The sequence below is a fragment of the Rosa chinensis genome, chromosome 4, assembly GCF_002994745.2.
Source record: "Rosa chinensis cultivar Old Blush chromosome 4, RchiOBHm-V2, whole genome shotgun sequence".
Lineage (NCBI taxonomy): Eukaryota > Viridiplantae > Streptophyta > Magnoliopsida > Rosales > Rosaceae > Rosa > Rosa chinensis.
Window position 1 is genome coordinate 29,269,572 of NC_037091.1, and position 13,987 is coordinate 29,283,558.

The following is a 13,987-nucleotide window of genomic DNA, read 5'->3' on the forward strand; positions in this document are numbered from 1 at the left end:
CAGATCTAACACACGCAAGCAACCTGAAATGATTGTATTGTGAGTTTGTGACGATGCTTGATCCTGAAGTGGTAATGCTGATTTCAATTTCACATTGGTTAACTTTTTGTCAAATCAATTTTATGGACCATTTGATTGTTGTTTTTCTTCAAGCAGTGAACAACATTTCCCAAGAATAGAATCATTGTATGCATATACCCTTAGCTCTGTGCCATACATTAGTTTTCTGCATGCCTTTTGTTAGCATTATGGCCAGTCTCTTGATCTTGACGAGTGACTACATTCAACTTATTGTTATGTTTCAACTGATTGTATGAACTCATCCAGAGCCGTACATACAAAAATGTTAACAACAATTCCGCGGCAATAGCGTGGGCGCTTTTGCTAGTCAAATCTAAGAGTGCTCTGCCTACTCTCAAATAGCGCAACTTGGGCATTTTTCTTTTATTTTGACCTAATTTCACAAATGGCTCTTCCAACAACCCATACCCAAACATCAACTGATTTCATAAACATCAATTTGACACCCACGGTATACTTGTTTTCAAAGTTGGCTACAATTGTTGGAATGCAGGTCAAGTTCTGTGAAATTCCTTATTTTTTGGTTTTTCCCCAGTTTAACTATGTTAATTTTTCTGTCGAAGACGAAGATGTAGAGGCAAAAAAGATTCATCAAAAATGAAAAAATCTTGAATGCCGTATTGCTTAAATATATCGTCTCTTATTCTGGGTAAAAACTTGAAGGGAGTGACATGAATACAATCATTGAAACTACACATCCAAACTAGAGCAACCGCCACATAAGTAAAGCAAAAATGGCGTCACAAAAACCTAACACTGCCTTTTTTCATGCACAACAAAAACCACAGTAACTCCAATTGTCATCACCATGCAATTTATAACAGCAACTAGAACCATCTAGAAAATGTCTAAGTCCAATTATCGAGTTACATCCTCAAATCGTCAAGTAATCGTGTAGCTTCTTAAATTTTGCCACAAGAGCTAGTTCGCCTTCAGCAGGTTCCTCAAATTTTTAGACCTGCGTATCACCAGTATGGGATTAAAGACGTGCTTACCATAAAATATTAAAATGTTCAGCATTATGATGTCACTTACATTAGACGGTAAAAGAGATCTCCCATACGGTGCTCAATTATACTATAATTGATCTTTTGATCATTCATATCAGCTGCTCTCTCTATAGCCTGTAGACATTGATACGTTCACTTATCTAATTAAACATCTAATAAAGTTGACATGGCCAAGGTTTATGATAGGGTTGAGTGGTGTTTCTTGGAGGCTATAATGTTCAGACTTGGATTTCATCCGCACTGGGTCTTCAGAATGATAAATTGTGTCACAACGGCCACCTTTTCGGTATTATGGCAAGGAAATCCTTTGGGTCACATCTAATGAAGTTGCACCTTTCTGGGATTGGTTCCCAGAAAGAAGACCGGGAAAGACAATATTATTATCTGTTTTCCTTGCCCTAAAATGCTTCAACCTAAATAGACATGAATTCTTCAAACATAATGGTAGGTCATATAAGAAAGGATTTGAACAGAATAGTTCACCTGATTTGCTAAATTAAAGAAATGGATGATATTCTGCATCATCCAAACAGACTAGAAAGGGCAGAATTTCTCATATCTGTCCACCCTTACAACAGGTAAATGATCATTAGTGACTAATAATCCCAACCAAAGTGAAAAGTAGATATGCATCAAAGAAAAGATTAAATGAGGAACTTACGGAGTAAATGCATCCTGCGCGAGAGAATTCTCTCTCAACAGCTTTGCAGTTTCTAAGGTGATCTTGTCTCCTTCAGCTAAAGCACCTGTTAGAGACAATCCATCTCCTCCACCAATCAATCTCCATTGAATGATTTGTCTACAGCTGGTTTACAGATTCCTGTGATCATGCATCAGTTTTGATATTGTAGTTAATGTAATATTATTGTTTCCTGTAACTGTCAATACACACAGCTATATAATGCATAGAATGTAATAGCTTATTTGATTAAGAGAAATCAATTTCTACATGGTATCAGCCTAGGTCTAGGATCCTTACCTCTTTCCTTCAGCACCTGTGTTTTTCCTCCTCGTCTCCAGGTCTCCATATTTCCTCTCTCATGGCTTCCTCCTCTTCCAACCCTCCTTCCCAAAACACTGCCCAATTTACCAAACTCACCGAATCCAACTATCTTGTCTGGCTTCGTCAGCTCAAGCCCTATCTTCATGGTGCCAAGCTTTGGGGTTATGTTGATGGTTTGATTACTCAACCCTCTCCCACCATCACAGAAGGCAGCCCTCCCAAAACCATTCCCAATCCCGAGTATGAAGCTTGGTTTACCACAGACCAACAGATTGTCAGCATCCTCACCACTTCACTGACTGAAAATGTGGCTCGTCTAACCATTGGGTTTGATACTTCCCAGGCCATTTGGGACTGCCTCGCCCGCCACTTCTCTCAACGCTCTGTTGCCAGCGCCACAAGCCTCAAACTCCAACTCTTTGACCTTCAGAAGGGTTCGCAATCTGTTGATACATATCTGCAGCAGGCCAAATCCATTGCCGACTCCTTGGCCTCCATCAACCAGCCTATCTCTGATGCCGACTTGGTTGTTGCTACACTCCATGGGCTTGGTCCTGATTATCTCATGCTCCGCACTGCTCTTGCCCAGTCTCCATCCCTACCTGATTTCTCTGATCTCCGTGCCCGGATCCTTGCCTTTGATGCGCAACAACAGCCCAGTCCTTCTGACTCGGCCACGGCCACTGCCCTGCTCAATCAAGGTCCGATTCAGGCACCGCAGCCTCGCCGTCGTGACAATCGCAGTCGGCCTCCCCAATTTGGTGGTCGCCCATTTGGGAACTATCGGTATAAGCGTGGTGGTTCACGACACCAATTTGTTCCTTCCCAGCAGCATGGCTCGCCTCAGTATGCGTCCTATCCTTTTCCTCCCCCTAATCGGGCTGCCCGCTCCCCTTGGGCCACTGGGCTTCTTGGTCCAAGCCCACATTGGTGTCCCAATTGTCACACAGATCAACATGGTCTTCCTCAATGCCCTCACCGTTTCTCAGGCCCCTCTTCAGCACCTCCGTTTGCTGGCTCCCATTCCCTTGGTGATCTGAATTGGTATCCCGATACCGGAGCTACCCACCACATGACAGCCATGCCCCTCAACAACTCTCAGCCTTATGGTGGCCCACACAATGTTTATATGGGTAACGGCGATTCCATGCCCGTGTTAGAGACAATCCATCTCCTCCACCAATCAATCTCCATTGAATGATTGGTGGAGGAGATGGATTGTCTCTAACAGCACCCTTTCCTACAAGCTGCAAGATTACAAATATGCCAGGCTTTTAGCTATGGGCAGATAAAGGAAACCACATTTAATTTTTAACATCTCCCCCTTCATTAATCACACAGAGAAGAACTGTAGGCATCCTTCAGTCTGATAGGATGAAGCCAAAATCTCACTTATGACTAGTCCTACCAGGAAAGAAATTGTACAAATGATCATCAAGGTGATTAATTCTAGGCATCCACTCAAAATCAGAGAATCAGTAAGCTAGACTAGAGCCGCTCAACCTCTTCAATTAGAAATGCACATAAAGCCTAAATTAGAGACACCCAACCCAACAATCCTCCTAAATAAGAGATCACCAACGTATCACACATAAAATTGGACACAGCTTAGCAATTTTTATTTCAATTAATCAGCACTACTATAATGGTCTTCTCTCTTCCTATCATATACCAATTCTGTTGCACACCATATTACTATTAGTTTGATTGGTTCAACAATTGGTACAGAACTCAGGTGAAACAGAAAAACTAATAACATATTCTCACATTTGCTTCTCTATATTCCTGAGAAGGGAGAGTATAGGAGAGCAGTTTCCGTAATCACATTCCTTTTGGTTCAGAAGTGCATGATGAAATACAGAAGTGCATTGCTGGAAGCAATTGAAAGAATTAAGAACTAACAACTTGATTTCCAGTACAACATAATATGATATCAAAACCAGATAAAAAAGTATTAAGCTAAAAGACATGTTGACCTTAACCCCCTAAATAACATGTATGGTCGTCTGAACAAATGAATTTCTAATTGCATTTTAACATTCTTTCCTATGAAGTCAATTAAATTATTTGATGAGAAAGGCATTTAAGACAATAGCATGATATTGTCTACATATATAATTCCGATTGGAGCAAGCTTAGAATTTGAGAAATTTGCATCTATGCTAGCACAGCAGCAACAATTGTAATTACAAGAAGTAAGATTTTCCCATATTAAACGAAAATCCCAGTTCAAAGCAAACTGACCTTAGCAACACATTCTAACACGTGCAAGAATTTTCCCCATTGCACCCTGCATTAGAAAAAAATTATTTTAATGTCTTAAGCCCTGATTAAAAATAAGACATATGCATTTATACCACTCTTTAACTCTTATAAAGTCTTTTCCCTATAAAGCAGAAGAGAAAGACACATCTAAACTGCTACCATATGAACATAACAATTCCTTCTCATTTCTTAACTTTCTACTATACTCTACTTAATAAAAAGCAGATATAGCAAAAACTAAGGATCAAGAAATGTCCTTATTAGTGGAAGGAAGAAAACTAGATCATCACTTCCAGCATATATTAAAACCAAACAAGGCCAACGAAAGACGTACCAGTCTAACTTTGAATCAACATCCAAGCACAATCTTCATTCAATAGGTTTCATAGCCTCCTTGGCAGTCTGTAAATTGAAAGATGCTTTATTATTAGGAACACTTCACAGATTAAAGAGAGTTGATCTCAATGCTTAAAATTGCATGAAGATAACTGAAACATGTAAGTAAAACTAAAGTACCTTGGAAACTAACATTAAAATATGTTCAAAGCAATATCAGAAACAAACAAAGTGCACCGTGAATGCACTTGACCATGAAAGGAACCAAAAGGTTGATAGTATAATACTAAGGACCACTGGCATGAACAACCCAATATAGATATGGAAGATGCAATAAAGAATTTATAATCACTCAAGTATAGAACACTTGTTTGAAATCATTAGGCACCTTTTCAGTTAAATCTAGCGCTCCATTGTAATCGTTGTCATGTGTTAGTTCACCTCCCTTTCCAGCCTACAATGGACATAAATAGTATGTCAAGGAAGAATAGGAAACCATGAGAACCAGCATATCTGTTCCGGCATTTTCAGCAGCCACTCACTAATCAGAAGTCACATTCAACCCGAACAACTAGTCGTAGACTATTTACATAAACATTTTTCTTCACCAAAAGAAATTAGAAATATGAACAAAATATGAGAAATTGCAAGTGGTGGCATGCCATCCAAACTGTCAATTTAAATTGCTCACCTCATGGTCGTGAATAGAGACGAGGGCTTTCGACTGTGCTAGCCTGAACAAATCATCTCCATGTCCAAGTACAAGATCAAGAACCTGAAACCATGAATTTAAAGCAATAGTATTATAATCTGAAACCCTAGAGCCTAGATGAATACACTGCTTACTCCGATTTTTTTTTTGGGGTACAATAGCTTACTCTCATTTTAGTGATAAGGAAACATAATTATGAGTGCAAATACAGAATTATCACCGCATAAATAAGAACCTTAATCCAAGATCAATGTTACCTGATATTTAACACTCAAGCCATTCATTCCCTGGAACATTGCACCAGGAAATGATGATAGGACAAATGAATCGATTGCTGAAAACTTGTCACTGAACAGCCACCATTCAGAAAATATTGGCAATGGTATCCCACCTGCACAAACTCCAATAGTAAGTGAAAAGAAAGAAAAAGACATGATGTAATACTAGAATATATATTTACCAACATCAACATTCCAAATAGAGTTTAGACCATCAACTACATAGTGAATTTTTTCAAAAGTTGGGAAGCGGCGATGTTAATTAAAGAAGCATAACCAAGAACATTAAGGAAGTATGTCAGACTGAGAAAATTATAAATGTTGTTTGAAACTCAGTAAATATCACAAATTAAGAAAATTCCCCTGCATTTTTGGGGGCCAACACACTTCACATTACAAAGGAGGGTAATTCCTCACATGTAATTAAGATTACCACCGACAGGTGACTAAAACACTACAAACAGGGATTGTGGAAGCTATCAATAGAAGCTAAAACATAACATATATGTATATATGGAATCCATCAACTAAAGCCCTGCATTGTATGACAGAGCATATCATTATGGAGGGATATCATACGTATATGTACGTGGAGTCCATTGACAAAGGCTTTGCATTATCTGAAGTGTACATTAACTGTCAGATAAAATATGTATGACTGGCATACACGCCCAGGGAAAGATGAAGCTGAAGGCGTCTCAAATGTCAATATCTGATCTAATGGTTAAGATGGGTGCCCTTATTTGTTCATCATTCCCTCATTTGTTCATCATTAAACACACACACACAAACACACCCAAAAAAAAAGAACCTTCTTCAGAGGGATAGAATGAAAAAGAAGAAAAAGTAATTTGAGTGTAGGTGACTAGGTGCAAGACTTAAATGTCCAATAACCAAAATCAATTAATAAAGCAGAAACTGAGGTCTAGCTAGTGCAAGGCTATGAGCATTACTTTTCCAATTGGGTAGGCGGCGATTGGATAGCAGATGATCATCAGAATGCGAACAAGCCAACAGAAAGCCCAAACATATCTTGAGCATATAGCTTGTGAATGGCAAGTCACAAGTCAATCGCAATCCCAATATCCCATTGCATCTCAATGAGCTTAAGATAAATCGAGTAGGCAACATACCTCTCTGAAGATTAGAACAAATGTTACAGAGAGCAAAACGGCAACAACAGGGTGAAAGATTTCATCAAGGTATAAAGGAAGGGCCTGAAAAATAAAAATAAAATCCAATGTAATTCATGAACAGGTATTCAAAGATCCTAAATTTACAGCAGAAGGATACAATTCAGATCGAATTGATGCTTGGTTTCGAAGAAGATGACATTGACATGCATCCACAAATGGCAGCAAAGCAAACTCAAAACTTTCTCAGTGCCTATCAGGGTGATTCTTCTTCTTCTTCAGAGTAAGATCAAGGACTCAAAATCGATCAAACCGACGGGACGATTGGGTTTCATCGAATGGGTTCGAACCGGTGCGATAGCCAGTAGCAGTAGCACAACAGTAATAAAAAAAATAAAAAATAAAAGACCAGAGAGAAGGAGCCCAAACCAGATATTTTTCGTGGTTTTGATGCCAACCCATACAATGATACAAGTTAGATGGGGCATTTTAGGTTTGGGGAATGTGGCATGGAAATGATGAATGCACCAATATCATTCAGCGACAATGGTTCTCTCCCATCACTGGAACATGCTTCAGCAAGTTAGTCGAAAGATTTCTGCAACAAGCAAACATTTGCTTAAATGGCATGTCATTGAATTTCAGAAACAAAAAGTAGAATTAAGGGTGCTTCGTGAGAAATGAGAAGATATTATGTGTAGGCCTTTCTCTCTACAACAATATAACAAAATGTTTACTTCATGTTCGACATAGTCAGATCCTCTCAACAGGAAGTATATTGGAGACAATGTTCTCGAGTGGTGTAGTTGAAGGATGGGGATAGGAACTCGGCTTTCTTTCACAAAAAGGCCTCAAATAGAAGAAGCAGAAATAGTATCAAGGGTCTCCTAGACGAGACATGAACTTTACAAACTGAACCGATTACCATAAAGAACATGTTGGTAACCTATTACAAGTCCATCTTCACATCTGAAGGCATAGATGATCCAGCGCTTTCTGAAGTATTTCGTGCTACTCCTATGAAAGTTATGCGCTATATGAATGAGGATTTGCTGCTACCCTATTCTGATATGGAAATCAAGAATGCTCTCTTTCAAATGCACCCCTCCAAGAGTCCTGGCCTTAATGGTATGTCCCCTTTCTTCCACCAAAAATATTGGCATATGTTAGAATGGATGTGTGTGTTGCTATCCGAAATTTTCTTGAGACAAGAGATATTTTGGAAGCCTCCAACTTTACTCATCTTTGTCTCATTTCTAAGATAAAGAACCCTACAGAGGCTTCTCACTTTAGACCTATTGCATTCTACAATGTCCTTTATAGAATAAGATCCAAGGTGGTGGCAAATAGGCTAAAAAAGTGGCTTCCTGAAATAATCTCACCACTACAAAGTGCTTATGTCCCAAGAAAATCTCGGATAACACTTTAGTAGCAAATGAGGTGGCACACTTCATGTATAAATTGAGATCTCAATCAGAAGGCTTCTTTTCTCTTAAGCTAGATATCTCAAAGGCATATGACGGAGTTGAATGGCCTTTCCTCCAGATGATTGTTGAGACTAAATTCTACTATATTTTTAGTGCATTTCTCTATACATTTTGCTTAGTTATTTCCTTAACAATGTCATTTCTAACTTCTTTTGTGTTTTTAGGTAGTTTTGAGTCTGGAAATGGAAGACAAGGAATTATATGCACAGAAATAAGAAGAAATAGAGAAATGAAGTTTTCCCAATTCTACCAGGAAAAGGAATCCCAGTTGAAGTAGGAATCCTAATGCAACTAGGAAAGAGCTCGGAAAAATGATATTTGGAATTGAAGAAATGATAGAGTCCTAGTTGGACTAGGAAACCTGAAGACACTAGGAGTCCTGATGTTGCTAGGAGACCTGGTGAGACTAGGAGATGCTGTGTCTTGAAGATGACTCAAGATAGTTCAAGAATGTTCTAGAATAATGAAGAATTTCAGCAATCATAAGAGAAGGATTTCGAATTGGCCCATTTTGAGAAGTCTGGCCCAAAGTTTGAAGCATGTGACTTGCACATGAGTCTCTAGAACCATCTATGACGTTTTAAGGAGTCCATGACCCATTTATATTGCTTTTTGCCGTGACAATTAAAAGGAGAATATCAAGGAATTTCGGCAACATCTTTTTGGATATTTTTGGATTTCTATGGAATTTTGGAGAATAAAATAAAGGAATAAATATTGATTTAAGATTTCCAATTCCAAGATGGCCGAAATATGGTCTAAATACACGGAAGATTTCGACAAAAGAAAGGTTACTTGCTCTCCAATTCTCATGCAATTTTCTTATTGGCTAAGTGATGCAATTAAAAGATAAATTCAAGGGAACCGTAGCCCTTGCCGTTCACTATATAAAGGAGGTTTGTGAAGCCATTCTACACACCACAAAATTCAGAATCAAAAGCCACAAACACTTCCCCTTCTCTTCCAAGTTTTAGCAACTTCAAAGAAATCCAAGTTCAAGGCCGTGAAGCATCCTCCTTTCCATTCAAGCATCATTGCCGTGATCCTCATCCCTTCCACCACCTTTTGAAGCTTCTTGCGTCATTGAAGATCAAAAAGTGTAACCATGAACACCATACTTTGTTTTCGGTTTTGTTATGTAAAACTATTTCGGGTTTTATATAAAATTGCGATTTGGTTTTCTTTATTGGTTTTATGATTTGCGATTTCTATGGATGATGAAGTGTTGATTTTAGTTATGTGATTTTCGAATACGATGAAGCATGTTTTATGTTTTCTAATTGAAAAATTGCGATTTGATATATGTTGAGATGATTGTTAATTTCGAGCTTCAATCCCATCTTTTATGTGTTAATTGATCTTTGGATGAATACTAGGTTGATGAACATGTAATTGAATTCATATTAAGGTGCTAGCGTTCTAGGCTTTAATTGCTACTTGAAAAACCTATAATTACTTAGGTAAATTAACAATGAGTCTTGCATGCTTGATTAACGTTCTAACTTGTGTTCTTGACTTCAATTGATCAAACTTCCAATGTGTTTACTGCATTAAAAGTGTTTTTGTTAGTGATTAGCTACAACTAGTAATTGCATGATTAATAGGGTTAACTATGGTGCTTTCATCTAGTTAATTAATTAAGGGAAGTAAAAAAAAAATTGTATGCGTTCATCTTTGTTCTTGATTGATTCTATGCCTTGACATATTTTGATTTGTGGTTTGATGTTTGAAACCTTGCCAACGTGTTAATAGTGGTTACTTGCATATAAAAATCGTTCCATCCATATAATTCTACTTGATTCTGTGTTTTGATTTGTCACATGTATATATTTACTTAGTTGTTAAATTAAATAAAAATCCTAAATCCCCTTACTTGTATTTTTTGTGAAAAATGTATAAATATTCTTTGATTTGCTTTTCTAACGTTTTATTTTGCAAGAGTTAATTAGGCCATAATCCCCAGTTGAGAATGATACCCTACTTACTCTTACTACATTGATAGAGTTTTAAATTGAGCACTAACTTTGTGTAGGTCAATGATTTTAGCTAAATTGGGCTTTGACTTGAGATGGATTAACATCATCATGAATTGTGTGAAATCTATTACTTATGCTATACTAGTAAATGAGGAAGCCACTGAGATGATTTCAACCTCCAGAGGAATCCGACAAGGGGATCCACTATCTCCATACTTGTTTATTCTATGTACAGAAGGCCTCTCTGCTCTTCTATCTCAAGTAGTGACAGCAGGTGCAATCAATGGCCTAAAAAGGTGTCTGGAAGCTCCAACTCTGCATCACTTGTTCTTTGCTGATGATAGTTTTTTCTTTGGTACAGCTATGATGGAGGAATGCCAGACTATTCGTAGTATCCTCAATGTGTATGAAAGAGCATCAGGACAAAAAAATAAATTTCCAAAAAAGTAGTGTTGTATTCAGCAGGAATGTGTCTATGGAGATTCAGGAGGATTTGGCATCCATACTTAAGGTTTAGAGGATAGATGAATATGATCGTTATTTGGGCCTGCCATTAAGGGTTGGAAAGTCTAAAACTGCTAAGTTTCAGTATATCAAAGAGAAAATAATAAAGAAGCTTGAAAGTTGGAAATCAAAAGTTCTCAGCAGTGCTGGAAAAGAAACGCTAATCAAGGTAGTAGCACAAATCATGCCTCTTTATGCCATGAACAGTTACCTGTTACCTATTACCTAAGGGACTTTGTGATGATATGCATCAACTTTGTGCATCCTTTTTTTGGGGAGACACTGACACCAAAAAGAAAATTCATTGGAGATATTGGGATCGTTTATGCTTCACTAAACAAGAGAGAGATATGGGTTTTCAAAATTTATATGCTTACAATCTTTCCATGCTTGCCAAACAATGTTGGAGAATTATTTCAAAACCTCAGAGAGATATGGGTTTTCAAAATTTATATGCTTACAATCTTGCCATGCTTGCCAAACAATGTTGGAGAATTATTTCAAAACCTCAATCCTCAATTGCTAAGCTCTAAAAGGCTAAATACTTGTCTGACTGTTCATTTTGGAAGCTGAGCTCGGAGACAATCCTTCTTTCTCCTAGAGAAGCATTATTGAATGCAGGAGTGAGATGGAGAGTTGGGGATGGTTCACAAATTAATGTCTGGCAAGATAAATGGATCCCTCATTGCTCTCAGTATATTTTACAGCGTCATCCAGACTGTGACATAGTTCATGTTGCAGATTTAATTGACTCACACAGGATCATGGATTCCATCTTTGGTACATCTCCATTTCCCTCCTGAAATTGCAGCACAGGTTATTGCTATTCCTTTAAGTCAACGCTCTTTACAGGATACGATGTACTGGCAACCAGAGGCTCGAGGTATGTTCACCGTTAAGACGGCATACTGGATTGCTAGGGAATGTGTTTTAAGTGATGCCTTGACTGCTACATCAAATGGTGATCCCTTTAAACCATTATGGAAGAAACTGTGGAACTCCAAAATACTAGGGAAAGTCCAAATCTATATGTGGTGTGCTTGTCATGATCTATTACCTACAAGAGACAGATTGTTACTTAAGGTTATGATGGTGATCCTAGTTGTCTAATTTTTCAACCTTGATTGGAAGATACCAAGCATTTTGTTTTGTCAATGCCCCATTGCGACTAAGCTGTTCCTACTACACAACTCTTTGTAGCTTAACTTGTCCTTCAAAGAATGGATGCTGGAGAGAGCATGCAACCTCAACACTGAGGTGTTTGACAATCTTCAAATGATCATATGGTCGCTTTGGAAAAATAGGAATTCGAAGCACCACAAAACCGGCTGCTGATCTCTTCTTCAGTTCGATGGCTTAGTTAGCTGAATTTCAGCAAGCTCAGGCCTCTACTCACCCTAAACCATCCCAAGTCAAGCAGCATTGGACACCGGCTCCTAACCACATATTGAAAATTAATGTGGATGGAGTGTTTCTGCCATCTTGTTCTCATGGTGGAATTGGTGGAGTTATTTGAGATGCTCAAGGACAGTTTGTAATGGCATTTGCTCGACCAGTTCTGCATGTTTCCCCAACCAAACAAGTTGAATTACTTGCCTTACGTGCATGTCTTAATCTTTTGTAGCAGAGTCATATATCTCAAGTGGTACTCGAAACTAATTGCCTTGCTACAGTGTAGGATATTACACAAGATGTTGCTGGATTCTTTGCATATGGAAGCATTCTGGATGACATTCTCGTGGCCCTGAGAGAGATGCCAAGTATACAAATCACTTATGCATCGAGAGTTTGTAACACTATTGCTCATAGACTAGCCAACATTAGTTTTAAGTCGAATTGTAATGAAACCTAGACGGATCAGGTTCCGGAGTGCATTAGTGATGTACTTCAACATGATTGTACCTTCCTAAGTGCTTAATAAAATCTCTCCTTCTTGGTAAAAAAAAAAAAAAAAAATTTAGTATGGTTATTCAATTCTATTTATCTCTAAGCTAAAAAGACTGTAAAAAAGAAAACTAAAATATTTACTCAAAAACTCTAGGCGGTGGCTACTGCTCTTTCGTCAATACGTATGCCTGGTTTGACGGCACTCCCTTGCAGAAGCATCGTCGGACAGGCCAGAAGAAAACTAGTGTCTGGTGGTGGGTGGTTTTGGTGTAAGCCTAGCCGAAGAAAAGGTTTTGGGGTGATGTCATAGTTATCTAGATTGATTAGAGGTTTTGTCAGGAAAGAGCAGTGGCGGGTAGATGGCGGTCAGGAGGGGCTAGTGTCACGCTACCCCTGGTAGGCGCATTGACGGTCTGGGGGTAGGTTTAAATTGGTGTCGCGGGTTATGCGATTGGGATCTGCTGTGTTCAAATCAGAGCGGGAGGATCTGATCTGATCTGATTTGGGTCCGATCTGAGGAAGGGCTGCTCTGATAAAGGGAGGAAGGGATGGCCGAGATCGTTAGGCTCAAAACTGGTGGCAGTGGAGGCCCTACCGATGTGGCTTTGGATAAGGAGTTGCAGTCATAATTGTGGTGGCGCAGTAGCTAGATGCTTCAACTTCAGCTTGGGCTTGGTGTTTTGTGGGCCTAGGTTGGGGCTTAGGACCCATGCTTGTTTTCTTTTATGTTTTACTATTCTTTAGTATTTTTACTTTTAGTAAGACGTAGTTTTATGCCGAAAATAAGTCCCTACTATATTCTGGTAAGGCAACATGGCTTTGTCCCAGACTGCACCGTTTGTGTGCCTGGTCTTCCCTAGTTAGGCGGCAAGTTCATTGCTTTGTCAAATGGTCACAACCTCCTAGTGGAAAGATGAAAGCGTCACCGGATTATTTTTACGGTGGCAGCATAGTGGGAAAACCGATCTTATTAGTATATTATGGCTTTAAGTAACCATTTACTTTCATGTATGTCACTACCTTTGTAAGCGAAAGAGTAGCCAGAAGTGCACTCTTCACTAATTGATGCATGGTAGAATACATATTTTTTGAAGAGCCTTTCGTTATTATATCGAGATGTTCTCCTTATACTTATTGTAAGTTGGAGTTTAGGTATCATGTCTCCTCAAGGTATTCTGCAGTTTCATTAATGATTACGGCTTAAGACCTCGTTTGGTTGGAGGAAAGGAAATTGGTTCCTTGGTCTTTTCCATGAGCATGGGATAATAAATTTCCTACTAATTTCCCTATCAGTGATTGGAAACGCCAGGAAAGT

At 38.6% G+C, this 13,987-nt stretch overlaps 1 long non-coding RNA gene across 5 annotated transcripts; it reads right to left on the reverse strand.

The window, feature by feature from the left end:
- Positions 1-701: 701 nt before the first annotated feature.
- Positions 702-7,927, reverse strand: LOC112196704. Of its 5 annotated transcripts, none has more exons than XR_005809890.1 (11): positions 7,765-7,927; positions 6,819-7,416; positions 6,639-6,730; positions 5,665-5,798; positions 5,387-5,470; positions 5,084-5,149; positions 4,694-4,761; positions 4,339-4,384; positions 3,329-3,341; positions 1,117-1,837; positions 702-1,039 (listed from the first exon to the last, which is right to left on the reverse strand). It is a non-coding gene; the product is annotated as an uncharacterized LOC112196704 (long non-coding RNA). The 5 variants fall into 5 exon arrangements; XR_005809889.1 differs by having other exon boundaries at positions 7,556-7,927; XR_005809892.1 differs by having other exon boundaries at positions 6,819-6,902; positions 7,248-7,927.
- Positions 7,928-13,987: the final 6,060 nt, after the last annotated feature.